The 25,502-nt window shown below is 41.3% G+C and overlaps 1 protein-coding gene across 10 annotated transcripts in view; it reads left to right on the forward strand.

The window, feature by feature from the left end:
* DLGAP2 (DLG associated protein 2) overlaps positions 1-25,502 on the forward strand; it is a 655,212-nt gene that overhangs the window by 197,678 nt on the left and 432,032 nt on the right. For 4 of the 10 annotated variants that reach the window (XM_065590151.1, XM_065590154.1, XM_008163722.4 and 1 more), the window contains exon 1: positions 23,960-24,256. The exons of the other annotated variants lie outside the window; for them this stretch is intronic. The gene's annotated coding sequence lies outside the window, so the exon portion shown is untranslated. Of the gene's footprint in view, positions 1-23,959; positions 24,257-25,502 lie in introns of those variants that run through there. 10 annotated transcript variants of the gene reach the window in all.

Genomic DNA, 25,502 nt, shown 5'->3' on the forward strand with positions numbered 1-25,502 from the left:
TGGACTGCTTGCCCAAATGGTCACTTTGGCTGCTATGGGATCCGCAGTCTCTTTGTTATTGGAGCAGGAGTAATAAAGTGTTGTAATCCTGGCTATGTGAATCAAGGACAGTAGAACTATACTTGGCATTTTATGACGGAGGGACACACCCTCAACTAAGTAGCAGTCGCTAGGCAAGGGACAGGGATTCCAAAGCCCAGTGAATTGAGAGAGGCTGGGGTCAGGTATGTGTACTTGGTGGGGGAGGCTGTCTGAGGGCCCCAAACACTGCCTTACCCACTCCTGTCTCCACGGTGTAAAAAGAGAGCAAATTTTTACTCAGTTAGGAGTCTTGTTAGGTGTTGCAGGCAGTGCTGAAATCACTGATTCCTAGGTCTAAGCATTAGATCTACTTTGGGCTAGTGGTTCTGAGTGTGCCAGCGCTGAGGCTTTCCCCCTCCTACTAACAGCTGAAATCATTGAGAGCTGAAATCACTAAAGAGCTGAAGGTACTAAGAGCTGAGATCACTGAGAGCTGTGTTATGTGGTGGGGGGCTAGCAGGGTGGCTAGTGGAGAGGCACGGATAGCAGAGCGGTGCAGCTGGTGGTGAAGACTGCAGCAGAACCCCACGGAGAGGCATGGCAATCGGCCATCAACCCGAGCAGAGGAGTATGTAAGATGCTCCCATACTTCTCCTCAGTTCCACCCAGGCTGGGAGGCAAACTCTGCAGATGAACATCTGAACTCTGGGGGCTGCACTGACGAAGGACAGAAACTGTGGGAGGGATGCCTTTTGGGTTGTTGGAATCAAGAACCACTCTGGGGCTGCACTGGGTGGGGGCTCGAGCCGGTTTTGCATTGTGTTATTGAAACCAGAACCCCTAGATACTGAACCCGGTACTTGTTGCTGCCAACTCTGATGGGCAGAAGGGTTACATAAGACTGATGGAGTTAACTATCTGCATGCATAGCAATGATGACATATGACACAAGGGCTGGAATGCTGGGCAGTCAAACAGACTGAAGTATGTAACTTGCTCATTTTACATTCACTTTACTTGTGTTTCCCTCCCCCATCATTAAGAGAACTTTTAGCTTGATTTTAAACAGTGAAGAGTTATTTCACCTTGATGAAAACATACATCGGACCAACCATCTTTCCAAGCAAAATAGCAAACTATATTACCTTGTTCACATTAGAAGTGTGTTAGAAGATAGTAAGAAAGGTGCAGAGTAACATGCTACAAGCTATAGGTTTTGCTTTTAGCTCTTTTTAATGATGAAAGGCTGTCTCTTCCTTTACACCGCTGATGGTTCTTCAAGTAGATACAGACATGTATTCCACTTAAGTGTGTGTATGCCCCTCATGCCAGAGCTGGAGAGTTTTGCCTAGCAGTACCCATAGAGGGGCAGTGCTCATGTCTGTAGCCTCTCCCCTGGCTACATGAGGTGGCAGTGGCCTGGCCCACCTCAGTTCCCTCTCACCGCCTGTTGGCTGGAGTCGGAGGTTTATGTGGTTGTAGTGTCACAACCTTGCATTCATCCTTTTCTTAGCCTAGTTTATTGCACTTAGTGTCATTTAAAAAAAAAGTTACAGAGTATGGTGTTAGAGGTAATGCTCACTGGTTCAAACATTGCCGTACGTGTGGAGTGGGAATTCTTACCAGTGACCCACACACGCGGTGCTTGCTCTGTCTTGGTGAAGCCCACCTTAAAGAATGCAGGTTCAATCTGTAGATCATTCAAAAAGAGGACTCAGGTGGCACAGCATCTTCGCCTCAAACACGTGGCCAGTCCCAGTACTGAGACCCTCCTTGGGCCACAGAGCACCCTTGGACTTGGAAAGTGCTGCCCCCTCTCTTGTCGGGGTAGGTGCCTCTCTGAAGAGGCACAGGAGTCAGTCTCCATTGTCAGCACCAAAGAAGAGGTCTCATAAGACCAGTTGTGAGCAGAACAGGTCACGGGAGACTCTTCTGCCTTCCCTAAGAAGAGCATGGACTGGCTGGGGACTGGTAACAAGTCCAGTACCAATGGGAGTGATGCCAGTACTGACTATGTCTGTGACGTCAGCATACCAGGCTGTGGCAGACCTACTATGCCTTTCGGTCCCATTCTCACCATTGGTCCAAGACTTTCCAAGACTGGTGCCTTCAGTGGCCCCCCGAGATGGAGCGTACCACCAAATCATCAGGACTTTCATCACTGCACTCAGATACACCCCTCCCAATGGTTGGGATGGACATGGCACCAGAATTAATACAAGGTACCAGGATCCTTCTCAGTACCGATTCATTGACACTACAGATGCTTCTGTGGTGGCTGTCCCCATCCTTGTTGTCAAGGCATTACGGTGCTCCGGCACGGCTGTTTGCATCTGGATCAATCCCCCTTACATAGAGTTGCACCGACAGTGTGGCCTCCTTACATAGAGTTCTTCAAGGACAAGGTAACGCTTCGGACACACCCAAAGTTCCTATCCAAAATGGTCTCTCAGTTTCATTTGAACCAAATGGTGTACTTGCCTGCATTCTTCCCTAAGCTGCATTCCTCCCTGGAGGACCAGCACCTCTATATGTTAGATGTTAGTGTCTAGCCTTTATCTGAACAGGTTTGAACCATTTTATGCTTCACCTCACCTGTTTATGTCAAATGTGGATCACATGAAGGGACAAGCAGTCTCTGGCCTGACCATCTCTAGATGGATAATATATTGTATCAGGACTGCATATGAAATAGCGTCAGCTACGCCTCCTCAGCAGATACAGGCTCATTTGATGAGAGCAAAGGCAATATTGGTAGAATTCCTCAATGACATTTCCATATTAGACATTTGTAAGGCGGCCACATGGTCATCCAGACATACATTTACCAATCATTATGCTATCACTGCATGTTCCAGAGTGAACGGTAATGTCAAAAGGTAGGTCCTGCAATCTCTACTCTGAGTCCCACCTTCTACAAGGTGTACTGCTTGTGGGTCACCTAAGTGGAATACACATCTCCATCTACTCAAAGAAGAAGAAACACTTACTGTAAACGTGGTTCTTCGAGATATGATGCAGATGAGTATTCCCCGACCCACCCGCTGTTCCTTCTGCATTAGAGTCTTCCTCTGGAATTTCAGTGCAAAGGAACTGAGGGGGAAGGGACTACAGACACAAGGTGTGAGCACTGCCCCTCTACAGGTTCTGCTAGGCATAATCTCCAGCTCCAGTACGCAGAGTGCACACACACCTCAGTGGAATACATGTCTGCATCACATCTTGAAGAACCACAGTTACACTAAGTAATGTTTCTTTCATTGGATGGGTATGCATCTTATTGAAGCAGAACACAATAGCGACCAGAAGAGTGATTACCAGTCGCTAATATTACAATAGGCCTTCTGCTTAATACATTCATTTGCAAAAGTAGGATGCCATTCAGCAGGGGCACTGTGACCTCATCGTTCTTTCTCGGTATGAATCAAATCAACTGACCTCTGTGTCTATAAAGGTGCATTGCAGCTGTCTCACTCTCAATGTCATGCAAAAAACTAAGAGAGTTAGTATGCAGCAAGCCACAGTGTGAATCTAAGTGCAGCAACTTGACATGCACTAACTCACCATGTGGTCCATGTTGCAACATAACAGCAGTATGCTAAGCAAGTTAAAGAAGTATGGGCTGGATAAATGGACTATAAGGTGGATAGAAAGCTGGCTAGATTGTCGGGCTCAACGGGTAGTGATCCATGTCTAGTTGGCAGCTGGTATCAAGCGGAGTGCCACAAGGTCCTGGGGCCGGTTTTGTTCAATATCTTCATTAATGATCTAGAGGATGGTGTGGACTGCACCCTCAGCAAGTTTTCAGATGACATTAAACTGGGAGGAGTGGTAGATAGGCTGGAGGGTAGGGATAGGATACAGATTGACCTAGACAAATTAGAGGATTGAGCCAAAAGAAACTGGATGAGATTCAACAAGGACAAGTGCAGAGTCCTGCATTTAGGACGGAAGAATCCCATGCACTGCTACAGACTAGGGACCGAATGGCTAGGCAGCAGTTCTGTAGAAAAGGACCTAGGGGTTACAGTGGACGAGAAGCTGGATATGAGTCAACAGTGTGCCCTTGTTGCCAAGAAGGCTAATGGCATTTTGGGCTGTATAAGTAGGGGCATTGCCAGCAGATCAAGGGACATGATCATTCCCCTGTATTCAACATTGGTGAGGCCTCATCTGGAGTACTGTGTCCAATTTTGGGCCCCACACTACAGGAAGGATGTGGAAAAATTGGAAAGAGTCCAGTGGAGGGCAACAAAAATGATTAGGGGGCTGGAGCACATAACTTATGAGGAGAGGCTGAAGGAACTGGGATTGTTTAGTCTGCAGAAGAGAAGAATGAGGGGGGATTTGATAGCTGCTTTCAACTACCTGAAAGGGGATTCCAAAGAGGATGGATCTAGACTGTTCTCAGTGGTACAGATGACAGAACAAGGAGTAATGGTCTCAAGTTGCAGTTGGGGAGGTTTAGGTTGGATATTAGGAAAAACTTTTTCACTAGAAGGGTGGTGAAGCACTGGAATGGGTTACCTAGGGAGGTGGTGGACTCTCCTTCCTTAGAGAGTTTTAAGGTCAGGCTTGACAAAGCCCTGGCTGGGATGATTTAGTTGGGGATTGGTCCTGCTTTGAGCAGGGGGTTGGACTAGATGACCTCCTGAGGTCCCTTCCAACCCTGATATTCTATGATTCTATGATTCTAAGCGATGCTCCAGGACTTACTCCACTGTAGTATGATCCACACAAGTTGGTGTATGGCTAGCTGGTGCACTGTAGATACACACCGTAGCTTGCTGAGCACTAACTCGTTTCAGTTATGCAAGGACCTGTTTCAGACAGGGTGAGAATAGGTAGCTATAAGGTGCACTGGTGCCTCTACCTCTGCAGCCATTTAGCCTCCCTTACCCAGGAGCCCAAGCCATGACTAAGCCCTGTTAAAACCATTCAAAATTCTGTACAGCATGGCCAGAGAAGTACAATACAAGCAATTTGAGCAAAAAGGCAGTTTATGCCTGCAGGACCTGTGAATTCCAAGTAGAATTCATGGCATCATACTGAGTTCACAGCCTGAGAAACTACTTGAGCAAAAACAAAAAGGAGAACTAGTCAGTATCATTTAAAGTCAATGTCTGTTTGGCCTATAGACATTCCTTCACATGTGTGTTTATAGATGTTCAACCCCACTGAGTAACATACAGTTTTGCAACTTTGTATGTATAAAACATCTGAGACCATACATAGCAATTGTGTCTAAAGCAGTTAAGCTTGCCCAGCATGAATGACTTCAAAATTCTGTCAAAAGAGAAGTCACAACATTTCAAGCAAACTATCACAAATTTTGTAGTCAGACACCCACTCATTTCTTAATAGTCTCCACTATCACAGAAGGCCCATGTCACTGTGTCATTCCCCAATTTACAAATGGGGAAAAATGAGCCACAGAGAGGTTAAATTTTTCTTAAAGTTACAAAGCAAGTTTCTGGTAAATCCAGGAATAGAGTCCTCATCTGATTCCTAGCTCTTTGCTTTATCCACTTTCTAGTCACTGGTTTATATCTGGATCCTGTAACCTGCCCCTATATTTTTATCCTAAATATAGAAGTACATTAACTTTTAGAATTCTGTGTTGGATAACATTAGGATGTTAAAATGTTTTGGAATTCTTAGTCTAATTATAATCTTGAAAGAATGAAGAAGTTGTTAGAAGTAATGGTTTACAAAAATGTAATGATGCTGCCTTTTAAAGAATACACATTACTTTAGGGGGGAAGTGCCTGATTTTTTTAAAGAAAAATGTCAGTAGAATTGTAAAAAAAAAAAGGTGGTTTAGCTTGTTTAGCTTTATTTGCCGACTGTAAAAAGAACACAAAAAAGGAAGGGGAAATAAGAAAAACCAGGATCAGGGTGGTACAGTAACTCCTTGCTTGTAGTTATGTTCCTGAAAAATGCTAATTTAAGCAAAATGATGTTAAGCGAATCTAATCTAAGAATTAATGTAAATAGGGGACGTTAGGTTCCAGGGAATTTTTTTCAACAGTATATGTTTTAAACAAACAATTTAATACTGTACACAGCAATGATGTTTGTGAAGTTTGGTTGAGGTGATGAAGTCAGAGCGTGGGATATTTCACAGGGAATGCCTTACTGCTAAATGATGAACTAGCACTTGGCTGAGCCCTCAAGGGTTAACACACTGTTGTTAATGTAGCCTCACACTCTACAAGACAGCAGGAATAGAGGGAGGAGACACAGCATGGCAGTGGCTGCAAACATTCCCTGTGGAAGAAACTGAATGTGATGATGAACCCACACTATCCCACTAAAGCGCACCACTCCCTCCACTTTCCAAAGTGCCAGGGAAGGGTGCATATGTGTGTGTAAGAGAGGGAGAGACAGAGAGACACACTGTGTGTGTGTGAGAGAGATGCGTATTGCCCCTTAAAGTACACTGACCCCACTCTAAGTACACTGACTTTTTAAGTAGATAAGCAAGTTGAGACAGCAGCTGCTGCTAGCAAGCTCCCTCCATCCTGAGTCCTGTCCTGTCCCTCCCCAGCTCCGTGGAGATGGGGTACAGGAGAGGGAGGAGGGGGACACCCCGACATCAGCACCCGTCTTCCCTCCCACCCACTGCACAGCAAGCGGGAGGCTCCCGGGAGCAGCTCCAAGGCAGAGGGCAGGAGCAGCACACGGCAGTGTGTGTGTGGGGATACCTGAACTGCCCAACACTTAATAGCCTGCTGGGTAGCTGCCACACAGGGAACTTAGGGGAGCTGATAGGGGCCTGCCAGTCCACTCTGGTTCCAAGCCCCCACCAGCTAGTTCCAACGAGGCTCTTCCTGCAAGCAGTGAACAAAGTAGGTGGCTGCCAAACAATGTTTTAAGGGAGCATTGCGCAACTTTAAACGAGCATGTTCCCTAATTGCTCAGCGAGGTAACAATGAAACAACATTAACCGGGATGGCGTTAAGTGAGGAGTTATTGTATTTGCAATATAAGATAATAATTGGACAGCCAGTCATGCAAATAAACCATACAGTGAGTTCTTCCTCCCCCCCCCCCCCCAAGTATCTTGCTTGTGGTACCCAGTTCATGTACATACAACAATTTTCTATAAATTATGCATATTGAACTGGTAAAAATTAATTACACGTGCGTAACTTTCATAATGTGCTAATATGAGTTCACTCACTCTCTGATTTCCACCTTTCCTCACTAATGAATACAGTAAACTAATGCATCTGCTAGTCATGGGCAGAACGTAATAGACTATGACATTTTTTAAACAGGCATAAATGGGTAATCTGAGTTAATTTAATGCAATGACAGTCAGAGTCTCTACTTGCTGTGCTGTGGCCCAGATCCTCAGCTGGTTTAAATCTGAGTAGCTTCAGTGGAGCAATACAGATTTATACCAGCTGTAGATCTGGCAATGTATTTCTAGGGAGCCTAAACAATTCTGAGGAAATCGGATGACATCTATATAGAATTTTCCCTGTTTATATAAGTCATGGTAGCAGTACTTGACCTATAGTGGAATTAATTGTGTTAATTAAACTGTGACACATCTTTTGAGTTCTAATTTACTGTGTAACTGTAGGGCCAAATGAAACATACAGAAACAACCATTCAAAGCAACTTTTTTTAGCCTGTTTAGTGCAGCAGGAAGGTTCTGCCGTAACAAATGGTTGGCAGAGAGTTGAAACCAGAACAATGGAGGAGGTGGGGTGAGATTTTAATGTAGTGAAGTTTTTTAAGGTGTGTGATTTAGTGTTTTTTTTCGAGATTGCTTTGCTCCTTAATGCTGGTGGTGTTTGGCTGGAGATATTTATTAATTAATAGTAAATTGACTTTCTCTAAGTGCAATAAGGATGCTCTTTGTCACAGAAAGGGCTGTAAACATCCTTCTCAGTAGTCCATGAGAACAATTTTAAGCTATCACTTCAAACGATTGACTTCAGTTTGGTATGTAATAAAAATGTAAACCTCTCTATTTGTTGACAGATCAGTGTGAAACACCTGAGCTGCAACTCTTAGTATATAGAAGAAGGAATTACTGGAAAGCATTCAAATGCCCTTTGACTTTGGAATTCATTTCCTCTGCTCCACTAGGTTTGTAATAGCCCAGGTTTTGTTGACTTTTAGGGATTCAGCAAAGTCAGTCTAATGGGCAGCCACTGAGGAGGGTGGAGGTTGGGAGTAGGATTGGTGGAGGTGAGGAGGGTTTTTTTTTTTTTTTCCAGGGATTAAAGTTTTACAGAAAGTACGTTAGGTGAGATTTGAGTCTATGAACTGGCTTCTCTTTATGGAGAGGTGGTTTTGGTTGGCTACTATGGTGTTAGTTGGACTGAGTGTTTAAAATATCTGTCAAGGGTGCCTGGAATGGGTATTTTTTGTGATTATGTGCTGACATAAAAATAAATAAAAGGCTTTAGAGCTATGGTTTTGAAATTTGAACAGCTGAAGGATTGTTTGCCCTGTAGATGGAGCTGTCCACTTGTGTTACAACAAAGTTGACTACAAATATATAATTACTAAGGGTGAAATCTTTCTGGAGATCTGTCGGCAGAACTTGCTTTTGCCTTTTAATTACCATACATGAGCATGTCAGTGGATATGATTACAAATTTTCCTCTGTCTGCCATACAGATTTGGACATTGTGGTCCCAGCTGTAGGTTGGGTTTCTCCCCAATTACAGCTTGACCTTTAAATTCTGCTTTCGTCCCCCATATACTGTTCTTTAAGCTTTCTGTGCTCCTCCTAGTTCTCACTCCTAGCAGCTTCCTTTATCTCTTTATCCCACACTTTGCTTAGCATCATCTTCCAGGCTTCATGCCCAGCACTGAAACAAGCTCTTCCTTCTTGTCCCCCGGTGGCATCTCCTCTCCATCTTCAGTTTTTCTTCCTTAAAACCCACCTCTTTCCTTAACCCGTTAGTGGGGTTCTCCATGATGATGACATTCCCACGGCCATATTCCCTTTGTACTACTTTCTCATGTACTATATTTGTGAGTCTGTATTAGACCGCACGGTCCTTATGTTACAGAGGGACCATGCTTTCTATGTATTTGTGGTGTTATGTACAGTGCTCCATAAATAATAATTCATAGTCATAGAGATTAAGGCCAGAAGGGACCATTAGATCCCGAACTAGGAGTGATATTATCTGAAGCACATCCATATTTGTCACAGGAGCTAGTCCATAATGTTCCACAGTGGATTATTCCAGACCATGTTTTCAAAATGTTAAAAGTCACACATGGGCCACATGTTGTAAAATCTCAGCCAGACCCTCTGTCTAGTCATGTTTGTTGTCAAGATGTTAGGTTCCAAATGAAAACTATAGGGCTGCAGCATTTTTGTGATACGTTGCATGCATGTTAATTAAACAAAGAGAATGTTTACATGCCAACCAGCCTGTCACATGCTGCATATTACATGGCATTACAAAGCTAATAGATACGTTGCATAAAATAGTCACACTTTTATTGTTTGGCATTTCTCCCTGCGAACAGGTCAGGAGTTCAAATAAGAGGTGAAGAATGACAGCAAAACTACCAAAACAAATCCATTGAGCAGCACTTTCCCAATACAGATTAGCCATTTAGCATGATCCCCTCCCACAATTACACAGTTTTGCTGAATTGGTACTAAATTGCTATTCTATTTGTTTTGGACCCAATAATCACTGCATTTAATAGTACTTCATCAGAAGGCAGGCCCATTTCACGTATTCATATATGCTGAAAAATGCTAAAAAAGAGAGCTGTTCAGAAGTATTTGTTGTAGCTTTTAAAATTACAGTACACCCTTGCTATAATGAACCTGTTGGGATCCAAGCCTTTTGTTCGTTATAGCCAGGGGTTCGTTATAATGAAAGGACAATCAAAACGAATAATAGACTGCTGGAGTAACTTAATGAAGTCATCTTGGATAAAGGTGTTAGCTTAATTAATTAATAATAATAATAATTAATAACTATTTGTGATATGCATCCAGTATTCTGCATTAATTCTTTAAAGAACACAGTACAAAAAACCACAAATCCCAAATTGAAAGAGAACATTCAAAACCAGTCAAACATGAAAAATGTAAAAGTGCATCAACAAATGTTCAGTTTTCTTTCAATTGAAAAAATAAAAATTCCAAACGTTGATTTCAGTCTCAGTTCTAAAAAAGATCTTCAATTTTGCTTTGCCGTGCCGGTTGCATGGAAGCTGTCTGAGCCAACATCAGCATTGGATGGAGTTGCAGGATTTTTATTGCCTCGAAATCCTGTGTTTCCATCCATGCAAGAGCAGCCTCTAACCCCTTTACTGCCTCAGATGCAGTGGGGGCACTGGTTTGTCTGCCTCATCAATTTCATTTTCCTGGGCATCTAACCTCCCCAATGCTTTGTCAACAATGGCTTCATCTGTCAAAATGGTGGTCACTGCACACTCATCATCCACATGAAGCCAGTCATTCACTACAGTTTCAGGATCCTCTACACCATCCAGCAAATGAAGCATCTGGACATCTGACAGAAGTTGCTCATTGCTGTCGTTTTCCAGTTGCAGCACTTCTGCATCTTGATTGACAGTTGGCAGGGAAGGTGCTTTTGACATTTCCTGAATGAATACTGGACTGTGCATCAGCTGCAAGATATATCGTATCTTTCAGGGTGAAGGACGTCAAAGAAGTCACATAGCCTGTATTCCTTGTGACTAGGATTTCTCTCAGTAGCCTTCTTCTGTACTGCTTCTTGAATGCTGCAATGATCCCACCATCCATCAGTTGGATTTTTTACATTGTCTTTTTAGATAAGTAGACAACTTTAATTTTTCCATCAGATGTCACTAACTGGGCTGCAGGGAGATGTGTGGGCGGTTGTCCAAGGGTCACTGGGCTGTTCCATCTTGATGCACTTGTCATTGATGTTTCTTAACACTACAGACATTAAAATTTCCCCCCATCATCCAGGCTTTTCTGGAGGTCTTGTAACTGACTGGAAGTGACTTCATATTAACGTGATGAAAGCATCATGGCTGTTGTGGCTCCCCAATGCAAAGTGGGGTAATTTTGTGACTTCCACTTGCATATGTACAGAACAGCCTTTCCTTCGGCACTTTATATCCCTTCACTGTATCTGCCCTCTGGGAAAAAGTTCTGTCAGGCACACATTTCCAAAACAACCCTGTTTCATCGGCATTGTATGTCTGCTCCAGTGTATAACCTCCTTCTAACAAAAGTTGCTTTCGTTTTGGGAAAAAGCTGTCTGTAGCCTTGTCATTGCATGAACAGGACTCACCAACAATATTCAGTTCACAAATGCCAGACCTTTTTTGAAATTGCCACAGCCATCCATCAAATGCTTTGAATGTTGTTTCAGGATTAATTTGCTTTGCCTGAATGTTTACTTTTTTGCCAATGATCAGTCCAGATACAGGATTGCCATTGCTTCTGGACTGCAGGAACCACAACAAGACTGTTTCATCTAGTGCATCATCAGATTCTCTTAATTTCTTTTGTGACAGTGCTTTGTCAATGTTGACTTTCTGGACAAATGCTTGGAGAATTTTTTTTTAATGTTCCAATTGTGCTTTTTGATAGCCCGTACTCACAATGGAGATCTGCCTGCATTGCTCCTTTTTCAAATGCTCAATAATTTCTAGCTTTGTTGCAACAGAAATTGATTTTCACTTCAGGGGACTGGCTCATACTTTTGTGACACTTTTGTTTCAGAGGCACAATGCGATTTTTTGTGACACTTCCATTTCAGAAGCACAGCATGAACGCATGACACTGGATAAAAATTGTGCACGCATGTGAATAAGCCCCCTTTTTTTTTTAACAGTATTGTAGTTAGGATCCAGGGACCAGGTTCCTTACAGCCGAAGATTTGTAATTTTGAAGGGTGTTATAGCGAGGGTGTACTATAGTTTGTCTGACTGGTGCCAAGCCTTATTAAAGGCAGCAGATAGACAGATTGTGGTATGCTTTTCCTTGAAGCTTGTAGACACAGTCAATGCATTCAGCTATTCTTCACTAATAGCTGAGCCACTTTGAACTTCTGGGTAATACATTCCCCCTTGATTTACCCAACTACCATAAACATTAATATTTTTTGTGCATCAAAAGGAGAGTGTTTCCTACTCGTGATTTCTCGTGATACTGAGTGCCCAAAATGCTGAACTCAGGTGATTACATGAGAATTTTAGCTTTCCTTAAATAAAAACAAGTAAGTTTCTAGCTTTCACGGTTGTTGAGAAAAGCTTGGAATCATGATCCAAGTGTACCCCAGAAGGCAAATAGAACCCAAAATTTATTATTTTATAAAGTTCTCATGATTTTTAAGCTACTTTCATGATTTATTTATTTTGCGTGTGTGGCGGGGGTGGGGATCATGATTCTTGAATGCTTGGGGTGAACAATACCACAAGGAGAATGCATGCAGTGTGTGTGTGTGTATGGGGGAAGGGAGGATCTGGGAGGGAAATGTGAGCTGCCTTCCAGGGGGGCACATATAAGCTGTGTGAAAGCCCTGTTAGAACAGCTGCTAATTGCGATGGTAGAGTAGTTAAATATCTATAAATGTAGTTCAATACAGTAATTTTTAATTGTCTACTAATATATTATTAAACCTTTTTGTATGTCTCATGCCCAACTGGTGCATTCTAGCTTTACTGGCTGAAGGAGAAAAAGGCAATTTAAGTGATTCTGTGAAAGAACACATGAGATGTCCTCATGTTAAGTTTGGAAAGTTATGCAAAATATTGTATTTTGTAAAGTGCAAAGCCATTTGTTCACCTTTGATTTGACATTCTTTTTGTTAGAAACTCCTAGATTGCCATCTCATCTGCAGGCTCCATGTATCATAGAAACCAAGAAGTTCCAATTCAGTGGTGTAAATTAATGTACAAAGACCTTGAACTACCTTTCAAGGGAAAATAAAACTAGAAAAGGGTAAAGAAAATTTTAAGAGGTCATTGTTCCTTTACTGGAGAGAATTTGCTGTAATAAGGATTTGGTGGCATAGGTTACCAAGTTAGATGTAGGCATGTGGTGACTGTTTTTTAGTCCGGTTTTCAGAGTAACAGGTAATCATGGTCAGCAAAGTCATTTGACATGCTGAGAGGAACTGCAATGAGGAGAAGCTAGTGGAAGAGAAAAAGTAAGGAAAGATTTTTAGTGGCCATGAAAGTTTCAGATAGTGTACACAACTTAATCAGACTGCATATTTGCTGGGGTTTTATGGAGTATAAAGTGAGAACAAAATCTTGTGAAACACCCCACCAGTGGATGTTATATAGGTAGCAAATGAAGTAATGCGTATAAGAAGGTTAAAAAAATACTCACTCTGACACCAAAAATAAAGTAAAACAAATATGTATGTGTAGTCCTAGTAATGTTTTAAAGTTTTGATTCTAGATTTATACATTCATTTTTCATTACAAGAGACAATGAAACTAACCAAGACTAACTTTTCCCACAGCACAGGCAGTGTTTGGCTCATACCCTTAGACTGAAAGTACTCCTATATTATTATCAGCATTTACTCTGAATCAGCATGCCAAATCCACAACTAGTGCTATTTATTTGGCATTACACATGAAATATTTCCTGGGTTGCAGATTTTATATTCTCAGCAACTGGGAGCTGTTCATCTTTGAGTGCTGAAACTTGCATCTAATGGGGTATTCATACTGCAAGATTTCTAATGCAAGTCTTTTCACTTTAAACAGATGTAAAATAATTATATACATACACGCAACTATATTTTAAAATGATAAAAACAACACAGTTAAAAGATCTGCATCATATGAAGAACGTTTCTCTCTGTTTCAATATTGTTGGTGCATTTGCTGAATTTTAATGCTTATGAAAATGAAGGATTTCATTCTAGGCATAGTGAGTGCAGGCAGTAACCATAGTGACTTCTGCACATATAAGCGTTGCCAGTGTTCTTTGGTCCTAGTCTGCAACATCCTAGCAACTTAAAAATCAGTGAGCTTTTCCTGAACAGATTTGGGCAACCATTACAAAAAATGTGATACAGTGGGTTCAGGTGTATAAGTATCCTGTCCCCAAAGGACTAGAATCACCGAAGTATAACTCAACTGTGCTAGGTGTCCGAGTATAGTCAAAAAACCCTCATGATCAAAGGTTTCAAAGCTGCCAACAGATATATAAAAAATAGCATGGGCACTTTACCTTTGTCCATTGTTAGGGACAGATCATCTATCAATGAAACCAGTATATTTGCCATATTATACCCAGGCCTGTAGCCAGAATTAACAGGATTCCCCATGATACCTGCAATATAAATGATATTCTGTGATATTTCTAGGGGGTTTCATTTGTTGTTCCTTTCTGCTGTTATTGGCAGAGTCTAGCTCCTTTTATCATTCTGCAGACACACAGGACTTGGTGAAATGCATACCTCTATTTTGTTTTCTGTGCCAGAAATAACATGACTATTTTTAGGGAGCCACAATTAAGTAATCTTCCTATTGCACATTTCAACCATCATAGTTTCTGCTATAAGCCTCTGGAGCGATACAACTCATAAACGGGTTAGGAAACTACTGTGGTTCAAACCAAAAAGCTTATTATTTGGACTTGGAACAAACTGCTGTAAAAACAAATGTGATGAAGCAGGGGATTTCACTGCCATGTGTTTTTCATTAATGCCTTTTATTTTTGCTTTTCAAACCCAATGAAACAAAATAACCACAGCCTTCTTAGTCTTTGCCATGAAAAAGTTAGCTGTTCTTTTTCTGAAAGCATGTAAATAGCACATGCAGCATTCAGTATAGTTCTATTTGTTCCTAAGACATCGAAGCAAAGTCACATGGTAAAACAATCTTACTTTTTAAATATTGTGTTGCAAGTTTCAGCAGGCTTTAGTCACTATTTTGACATTTGTAATCCATAGATCTATGTATGGTGTGTGTTTCAGTAAGGCAGCAATAAAGTGCACACACTAATACTGCTGCATTGTTTTGAGGATTGCAAGGTTAAAACCTGCCTAAAATAATTTGCTTCATAATTCACTTTCTATAATGAACAATTAAAGGGACTAGTGCACTGCATCCCCTCTCAGCACCACCACTTCAGCTTCTTTAATTTCTATTCCCATTTCAGAAGCTTTGGAAAACTCTCTTGAACAAATCACAGTGGTTGATCGGCCTTTGAGGAGCGTAACATTGATTTGCTGATATTTTAAAATTTGACCTCTCAAATTTATAGAAGATAAGTAGAGTGTAAAGTTGTTGCTATTGTTTGTGTCACAGTATCATGAAGAGGCTCCAACAGAGATTGGGGCCCCATTAAGCATGGCATTATACAAACCCATGGTAAGAGGTGGTCTCTGCCTTGAAGGGCTTACAAACTAAATAGATAAGACAAAGGTTGTGTGGGGAAACAGAGGGACAGAGAGATGAATCAACATGCCTATGATCACACAGCTGGCCAGTGGCAAGCTCAGTACCCAGGTCTCCTGAGGCCTAGTCCAGTGCCCTATCCACTAGACCACGCTGCCTCTCAAAAGTGTCTTCAGTCACAGGTGTAAAAATAAAAATACTGTTCTTCATTTTCCCTTCCAGACCAGCTAAAGGATTCTACCTCAATTAACTTCAATAAATGATCTCATCCTTCCCTTGATAGGCCTGAGCAAGCAGTGGTGTTCAGAAATTGGTTAGAGCCAGTAGCCATGACTTTAGCTGAGCAGAGGGTGACAATTCCACATCACAGAAACATTTGAGGCTTTGGAATTTATATTCCTTTCACATTCAGAGCACAGATTTTCATCCCAAGCCATTCTGAACGAGGCAGTATGGGGATTAGAATGTGGATTTCCCCTATTTTAGACCACTACCCTAACCACTAGGCCAGTGTTTCCCAAACTTGGGATGCCGCTTGTGTAGGGAAAGCCCCTGGCGGGCCGGGCCAGTTTGTTTACCTGCTGCATCTGCAGATCTGGCTGATCACAGGTCCCACTGGCCGCGGTTCGGTGCACCAGTCAATGGGAGCTGCTGGAAGCGGCGCGGGCTGAGGGACGTACTGGCTGCCGCTTCCAGCAGCTTCCATTGGCCTGGAGCAGCGAACCGCAGCCAGTGGGAGCCACGATCGGCCAGACCTGCAGATGCAGCAGGTAAACAAACCGGCCCCGCCCACCAGGGGCTTTCCCTACACAAGCGGTGTCCCAAGTTTGGGAAACACTGCACTAGGCTATAGAGCATGAGCTCACACTTTTGCTCGCTCCCTCACAACTTCCTCATGAAAACTTTGTCAAAACATACATCTCCATAAAATGTTTCAGCTGTGACTAAATGTCCTGAGTCGCTCTAGTCACAACCGCACCACAAACTCTGGAAGCAAGTGCTATAGGTGCTCCAGCTGTGACAGCCATGTAGACACCTAACACTCACTGGCTTCATTCAGGAAGGACACTTTCTGCAGGGGTCACAAAACAAACAAGGAGCGTTACTTACAGTCTGGCAGAGATGAGGTCAGACACAATGTAAAGGGAATGCAGGTAAGGGGATTACACTAAAGAGCAATAGATTACATTGTTAGCGCATAGCAAAATTAACAGTGATAACTACAGGCTGCACTGTAAGCCCATGTCTGCTTCCATTCTCTGGCCCTACTGACCCCACCCCATCCCCTTAGCTACCTCTGGCCATTTCCTGGGTTCCTCAGAGCCCTCTCTTTTCACACAGTTTGTCCTGAGTCCATTCTCTCTGGTATCATATTCAAGCCTGTATGAGGCCTTTCCTTCCCAAGGCTGGATCCATGAACCCTCCAACTCTCTCTTCAAACCAGAAGTTTGCCTGTGTCTGAAGTGCAAAGCTCTTTGTTCACACTTTTCCTCCCTCAGGACAGGTCCTAGGAGCTTTCTCTGCTTCCCAGAGCTGCTGCCTTACTGTCCAGTGTTCTAAGATGTCTTCTGTCTCCAGTACCATCCCAATGTGACCTAGTAGCTGAGAGGAATCAGTCTTTGATCAATTCTAAAGCTACATGCTTAGATATGCTTTAGCCCAACCACAAGTTATGCTTTAACCAAACACAAGTTACTGGGCTCAGTACAGGGTAACTGGTGAAAATTTAAGGGCCTGTGACATAGAGACTAGATGTTCTTAATGGTCACTTCTGGCCTTAAATTCTTATGAACCTGCAGCAGCTCTGCATGCTATTGGAGAAATGGCAATGGCCCTTTCACTGATTTCCAACATCTTCTAATTCATTGTGAGACCAAGCCAGAACACTTGGCAGTGAATGTCAGCAGTTCACAAAATCTAGGCTGAAACATGAGAGAGCTGGAGATGTAAGGCATTCTTGGTCAAGGGAGAAGACTTCCAGAAGAGATGATACTTAACCAGAGTCTGATCACTTTTAGGTCATGCTGGACATTCCTCTATGCCAAAACGTTTCCATCATAACCAGAATGACTTTTGTAGCAACAGCTCCCTGTCCCACATCCGCACCCCCCCACCCTCTTCCTCCACCTCCACCTCCACCAAAGATGTCACTTAGTCTATCTAATTACCCCAGAAAGGCACTCAAGGAGGGGAACATGTACAAAGCCCCAAGAGAGGAAGAAAAACAGCCATGGCTTCACCAAGAATCACTGTTGGAGGTTCTTTTAACCGTTTGAACTACCCAGTTAATCCAGGGTATAATAGATCAACACATAGGAGTGCTGATAAGATACTGGTCTTTATTTCCTGAACACAGTTGCAAGACAAGGGTCAGGATTGTAAAATGTTACAATCACATGGCACAGGTCACCTCAGGTAATTATTATTCAGATCAGTGGAAGCTCTGCAACTGGGTAGGCAAAGCTAACATTCCCAATCCGGGGATGCCTGAGATAATGTTACCTATGAAAACTATTTGCAAGTCTGGCTAAAATAATGCTGAAATTCAGTTATGGATCATTTTAATAATGACTGAAATTTAAACACAGTAAGGCTTTATGTCTTGACTATTGTAAATTTATACATGATAGTGCAGGCCTGGTGACTGAGTAGCATATTTTTTCCTAATAATCACAATGAGTAGCCTACTGCCTGGTTACACCTTGAAAGCATCTCTACAAGAAAACAGGTTGCAAACTTTAAAAGTAAAAGAAAAAGTTTAGACTAGCAGGAACAAGACAATCTCTAAGTGAATCCCTCGTAAGACTGAGGGTTTGCTGATTAGAAGAGGAAAATATTTTGAAAAGCTGTCCAAGATTGATTGAAGATGGATGGCCTCCTTTTTTCATGGTGCTCCATGGTTTTTGAGTCTTCTAAATTCTCTTCTGCTCTTGGAGGCTTATATAACAGAGTAGCCAGGAATATGGTAGGATTTTTGTTTTGTTTTGTTTTATACTTGGCCAGTAAATTGTGCTTCCTCCTGTTGAATGAGGACATGTAATCCACATATTCATCACTTCCTGGCTTAATTACAGCAACACACTGCACCTGGGTAATGACAGAGCCTGGGGTGAAGAAACCCTAGATATTCCAAGACACAACTACCCTCTTTCTGAGCAGCACAAGTTTATGACATCTCAATGGCCTGGTTCTTTGATGGGACGAATGTATGGCTTTGATCATCAATGTACAGGGCCCTAGCTTTTTAGAGACCCTCTTGCTGTCCCTGCTGTTGTCTTGCCACAACAGCAGCAGTTATCAGGAACGATGCCAACAGCACCAAACATTAGACTTGTAGAAGCAGGGGATCATCACTGGCTCACCTGCAGCTGTGAAACTGCTTTTTAGTAGATGTTACGATGACTATGGACCCCCCTCTTTGCAATATCTTTCTCTCAATAACAGTGTTGAGGTTTGTTGTAGGAGACTGTATTTAGTTACTGTTTATATTCAGAGGCCGCTTAAATGGACACTTAAGCCATATTGTGCCATGAGCGTTTAAACAAAACTCCCTTTCCAAATCAATAGGGAAATTCCACTGAAGATTGGATGACACAAGATAGCCCATTGGTATTGTGCTTTCAGTTTTAACTGGAGAGTGACACTACCGTTTATTAATGAATTAGGTAAAATGGTCTTAGATCCAAACTGCTGCTGCTTTTCTTGATTTTTAAGACTGGAGTAGCCAGGTTTTGCAAAAACAAAATACCTCATTGTCCCATCTGCAGTTTTTTGCATGATTTTTATTCTCCATTATTTTAATATTCATATAGAAGATAGAAAGTCATTTATTTTCCTACTGGATAGTATAACACTTATGTAATATGTGTATAGTAAGGTTTGAAAAATAATTAGAAACTGGAGGTTGTTCCCCAACATCATAGTAGTGTTAAAGTAAATTACATTTGGGCCTGAACAGTTTGAAAATGTCCCTTTGAACATTCATACTAAAGCTCTGATGGTGAATCCCAGAAGGTCCAGTATGTAGGTTTGCGTAAGCATTGCTTAAGTTTTCATGCCTATTTCAGGCATACCTCATTGTGGTGTTATTTGAACCCGATGATCCACTAAGCTGGGCTAAAAAGTTGGAAGACCAGGCTTCCTCAAGAGATTTCTGACATGTCTACCCCTAGCTAGAGAAATCACAAAAATGCCCTTTACAGGATATTTCTGGTCCTGGCTGGAAACCAAATGTGAAAACAACTTACAAAATCTGAATGTTCAGGAACCTTGATAAAACTTCAGTTTTGTTCTAGAAATGAGAAAAGATTACAGGTGGAGGTTATCTCCTAAGGCTTTTTCCATGTACCAATTTGCCTGTTTCTAGTTAATAGTCACAAATAAGAAGTATCTTTAGTAATACAATTAAAGAAGGAAGCATCAAATTTCACATAGTGCACAGTAATTATTCTCATACTGTGCACTTGTAACTGGACGACATGTGAGGAGCTCTGTTTTATTTTTATTACTACTGGTTGGTTGCAGTTTAAGGGTAAATAACTCCAATGTGGTGTGTGTTTTTAAATCATATGTTGTATACCTCTGCTTGTTGTAATATTTCTATTTCCAAACTAATTAATATCAGTTACAATGGCACGTACTGCGGATGGCAGCCTTTCCTCTCAGTTAATTCAATAGATAAACCTCTTTTCATTGCAGCAGATCTTTCTGTTTCTACTCAAAAGCGACTAGCTCTTGGACATGTCAATGTGTGTATTTTGGAAGCTAAGGCTGGGACATAATGTCTTGCTCTCTCTCCTCCCTACTAGAATGGAGCTTCAGAAACTTATGGGTCATGAGATGCTTTGTGTTAACTCCACAAAGCAAAGTGGACTCCCAGCCTAATCCTTCAATTGAACTCTTCTTCTCAGTACCCTGAGATGGTCTCATCTTTTCCTTCAAGTTCATAAACGCAGAGAACCAAATAAATGGAGGGATCAGTTCATAGTCACCATAATGCTGGCTTGGACATTCCATCACCACTTAAGTCATGCGTTATACTTAGTGTAGGGCATAGAAATGTCACAGAAGGTCCACGCTGCCTACCCCCAGTGCAGGAACATGCAGGTTTATGGGCTGGCCCAACTGTGGGGACAAAGTTAATTCCCAAGTATGCTAGAAAAGGACAAACCTGAATGGAAGGAAGGACAGAAAGGAAATCCAGAGACAGGATCAGAAGTGGACAATGGATAGTGTTGCTGTGAGCTTGACTGAAGTACTGCTTTACATTTGGCATTGTGACAGAAGAAAGCCACTTGCTCTTAAAGGGGTATGATCTTGTTTTGTGTTCTGTACAAACTTATCATTTATGAGAATCTTTTTGTTCAATCAATTCTACTTGGTCTGGTTTATTACCTTGCCCTTCAGAAAGAATTTCCCAGATACCTTTTCAATACAGTGACTGTGCCTCCGAACCTAATTCTTCAACTGAACTCTTCCTCTCTCAGTACACTCAGATGATCTCATCTCTTCCTTCGAAGTGGGACAGCCTAGTCTACCCTAACTGCTGTCTGTCTGACAGCAATCAGCACCATGCGATACCACTACCTACTGTTCTGCCTCTCACCTACTGCTAAATCTGGGCTTCTCCAACAAGGCCCAAGCCAATGGTTCTACTTAACCCCATTTAGCATATACCCTTGGTTAGGAAGGCAAATAAGTAGGTAGTCTCTTCTCTAAATATATTGCTATGTATTGCTGGTGAGCACAAAACCAGTTTAATGTAAAGTGGTGGGGTGTGTGGTATGTGTGTCTCTTGGCTCAGGTCCCACAAGGAATCCTATATTGTGCTCTAGCCTTAAGAAAAGAAATGATTTTCATTTTAACTCTGGCATATCCTTCAGAAAATCTTTATATCAATCATGTAACAGGCCCTCTCCTTACGCTACTCTGTGGATGATGGTACTCTCACAAACTTTCATTTTAGGTTGCTGCTTTCCCCTTCCCACTTTATAATCTCACACCAGGCCAAAACAACAATTTCTGGGCTATGGAGAAATTGAAGTCTTGCATACCTCTTATACCCACATATGCCCCATTTTTTCCCTTAACTGCCTCTCTTCACACTTTATCATGGAAATGCATGAAAAGTATTAGTGTCCTCTGGACCCCAATGTTATGCTTTTCTGCTTCCTCCCAATGTTATCTCAATACCAAGACTAAGGTGTGATGATCCCCAGATGCCTCTGTCAAGGCTGCATTTTTGCCATTGCCACACCCAGAGCAAAGAGGAACTAACTGCAACATGAGGACAAGCAGTGCCCAAGTACACAATCAGTAAACGAAGGATGAGAAGGAAAGTACTTACCAGTGTTTAAATCACCCTTAAATGTTCTCAAATGGACATCTTCGTCTACTTCACTTGGAACCCTGTGATGCCATGTCTACATTAGACATTTGTAGGAAATCTCTCATATTTCAATACCACCAGCATAGCTTCACTGGTGGAACAATGGGAGCCCTAGTGTGGCCAGGACGTGGCTGTAGTCCTGCTGTGAGTCACAGAGCTTGTTAGTCATGTCTGAAATGTTATTATTTATTGATGTACTGCTTGCAATAGGGGCCCCATGATGCTGAGAGCTGTACAAACATATAGTAAAGGACACTCGCTGCCCCACAGAGCTTACAATCTAAAAAAATCCAAGATACAACAGGCAAGTGTAGTACACAATGGAGGGAATGGGTGAGAAGATGAGGGTAATAGTAATAGGAAGACACAATTTCAGAGGTAGCTATGTGCATAACTGTCAGGTATAAAGCTTTTCATGTAAATGAAGATACTTCATTAAATCTCTGAAAAGGCCACCTGTCTACCCATATCAATGGGCAATTTTTCAAGCATGGCTCCATATTTAAACAGTTATGACTAATTATGCTATAACTGTGTTAAGAAACTGCAAAAGTCTATAGAATGCTTTCCCATTAGCCTTTTTGTTTAGAAGAAAAGCCTGGACACCCGGATGTGGAATTTATTGTAGCTACAACTATGCTTGTTATTGCAGTGGCATTGTCTGTATTTTCAGAGAAACATGCTTAACCATCTTGAACGTGTTTGTAATATGCATTGCTCAAGACATAGTGTAGATGGGTCCTAATACACTGTCTTGAATGGCAGGAAATATAGCCTTCTGTTTATGGACTAAAGAGGAGTTGAGCCACTTCTTGGTCTGTTTGACAAAGGGGCAATTAAACTAGATTCTGAGCGATACCCATGGGCTATATTGTCAATCCCTTGCCTTTCTAAAGATTGATGTGAGAATTAAGGCACATTTTTACATACCTAGTTTTTGTGGCTCATGCTTCTCAATGCTTGACATTTTTCTGCCTTGAATATTTGTATCTCACCATTTTCATCAATCGCTGGCCAGAGGAATAACAGCCACTAAGTGCAGAAACTCTGTCTACCTCTTGTTAGCAACTGAGCCACTAGACTAAAAAAATAAAAGACAGAGAGAAAGAACACCCTGTATTACCATTTACTTTAATTGTCCCCTCAAATCTTGATTTGCTCACCATGTGTCAATTTGCAATGCCCTGAGTCACATTGAATAGTACCTTATTCCACAAACAGTCCTATTGAAACCAGTGGGTCCACATGTGGAACAAGGTATTGCAAAGTGGCAACTGATTTTAGCTAGCTGTGACCTCCACCATAAAACTTCACAAATAAACATATCTAATGGAATGCTTTGCTGAGGAAATTTTAGCTTGAGCGTTGCTCTGATGCAATTGGAGCTTTAACCAAATCAATCTAACTGAACGAATTTGAAACACAAAAGGAAAACAGTCTAAGTATTTTTTATTAGAAGTTTCTCTATTGAGCAAATAGCACTGGCAAGCAGAGTCCTAAAAATATTCCACAAGGATGGCTAATATTTGTGCAGCGTGGAAGCATTGGTACTTTTGCTGTCAATATATATTTTGCAGTCGCTAGAAACAAGAAATACAGTATTTCTTACTTTGCTAAAAAGAAATGGTCACCCACACATCTTAACCACTGATGGATTTTGCTTTTCTAAACTCCCCAGTGCTTCCCTGAAAACATGAGGTTTCTGAGAAGGTGCCAGTGGTTTTATCTTATTTGTCTTCACCACCTTTCTAAAAGGATTTTTTTTGTAATGAGCTCAACCAGGCAGTTTGAATGTTTCTTCTTCATTTGCGGCTCTGTGGATGATTATGCAGGATTCATGATATCACATCAGCAGAAGCTGCTGTAGATTGATGGGACCCCATCAATCACCCTGCCCCCTCAATATTATAAAGATTTGTGTCTTCAGGGGCTAGGTGACGCTGTGTAGGAAGTTGTCCATTTATGGATACTAGAGCAAATGATATCATCACAATAGGTGGCTCCTGTCTAAATAGGGATCATTTGTTAAATGAGATTACAAGCATTTATCTGGAAAACAGGAGACAGAGGCACCTGCTTTATGTAATTGATATCCTGGGGAATCATATTGTACAATAATCAAGACAAATCTTCATTTCCAATTCTATTATGTGAAAAAAACCCTCCTTTTTCTGCCTATACAAAACAAAGCCCACATCCACATGGAATAAGCTCCAGACCATGTTTTCTATTATGCTTGAATATATGGGACATGCATTGCAATCCTATGCTTGCCACACTGCTGCAGTATACTTGTTTTGCAGATCTCTCTAGCAGGCAAGTCAAAGCTGTGACTAACCAGACCCCTGGATACATACTTTAATTTCTGGCCTTCATTTTTTACAATGAATTTGAATTGTTCATTGCCTGAATATTTTTCTGATTTGTGAGAAGCTCCATGCTCTATATTTGGATGCTGCCTGCAATACATCATTAGTCTTTAAGACGGTAAGTCAAAGATGACTCATTTCTTACTTTTTTACCTTCAGTTTATACTTTCTTCAACACCATGTTATCGATCAGAAAATAATGTATTAATTATCCTTAAACTAGTTAATTTCCAATACATGCTGTCTTTCTCCCTCCCCCAGTACTTTGCACCATGTTTTTTCCCCCATGCAAGCAATAGGCTTGTATTGTCTTTACGGAAAATGCTTTTGCTACATTATTTTTTATTATAATATTGCTGCATTACATGGTATACCTTAATTGCAGTGGTAAATTGGAAAACAGATTGTACAAAGAAGTCTAGTACTAAACATGTGATACTAAAATAAAATAAGTTCAGTCCGGTATTAACCTTCATTACAGTAAATCCTGTAATAATTTGTAAGGCAAGAATCATTTTGTTTTGATACTTCTGTTAAAGTACATGTGTTGCTGATGGGAATTAGTAAATATAAGGACCTGCAGGTACAAAACCCTTTATTTTATTGAAAGCTGTGAAAAGAAAAGCCTTACAAAAAGGCAGTTTTCTCTGTAGTGCAGAGTGCAGAAGAAGATTCAGTAGTATCTCTTATCAACTGCACTAAATGGGATAAAAGAGAAAAGATAGATTTAGTATGCTGTGAAGTGCTATGTTGGTTCATATTATAGAAACAATATTGGTAAAAATATGCTATTTAAAAGAAACACTCTTTAAAAAGCTTTGAACCTAAAATACTAGTGTCAGTGCACTCAAATGTAGTACTCCAAATTAGTTGATATATGAATTGTATAGTGAAGGTTTCTGTTTTATCTAAGAATTATTTTAGAAGAAATATGTTTAAGCAGGGGTCCGGAGGATCACTAGGTTACTAGGTCTCTTAAAGTAGGGTCTTTAGGATAAGGAAACTTTGTAACAAGTGAGTGGTGTCTGGATGGATTGAAATGTATGAATTTATGTGCATCCTACACAGCTATTTTTCATGGCTCATGCTTCTCAACACTTGACATTTTTTCTGTCTTGAATATTTAGCACTGACACACCAGATTATACCTATCAAAAATTGTTAGTAAAATTATACTTACTGACACTGCCCATGGTTTTAATTAACTCTCAAGTATCTAGCTAAAATAGCTTATCTTTTTTTAAATTTGTACAGGGATGTAGCCTCTTCAGTGACCAAGAAAACCGAAGTAAACTGTGTATTATATATATAAAAACAAGGCTATAGGATAATTGTAATATGTTCGCAAGTTTTAATGGCCTTCA

This window comes from Chrysemys picta, chromosome 3 (genome assembly GCF_011386835.1).
Source record: "Chrysemys picta bellii isolate R12L10 chromosome 3, ASM1138683v2, whole genome shotgun sequence".
In the NCBI taxonomy this organism is placed as follows: Eukaryota; Metazoa; Chordata; order Testudines; family Emydidae; genus Chrysemys; species Chrysemys picta.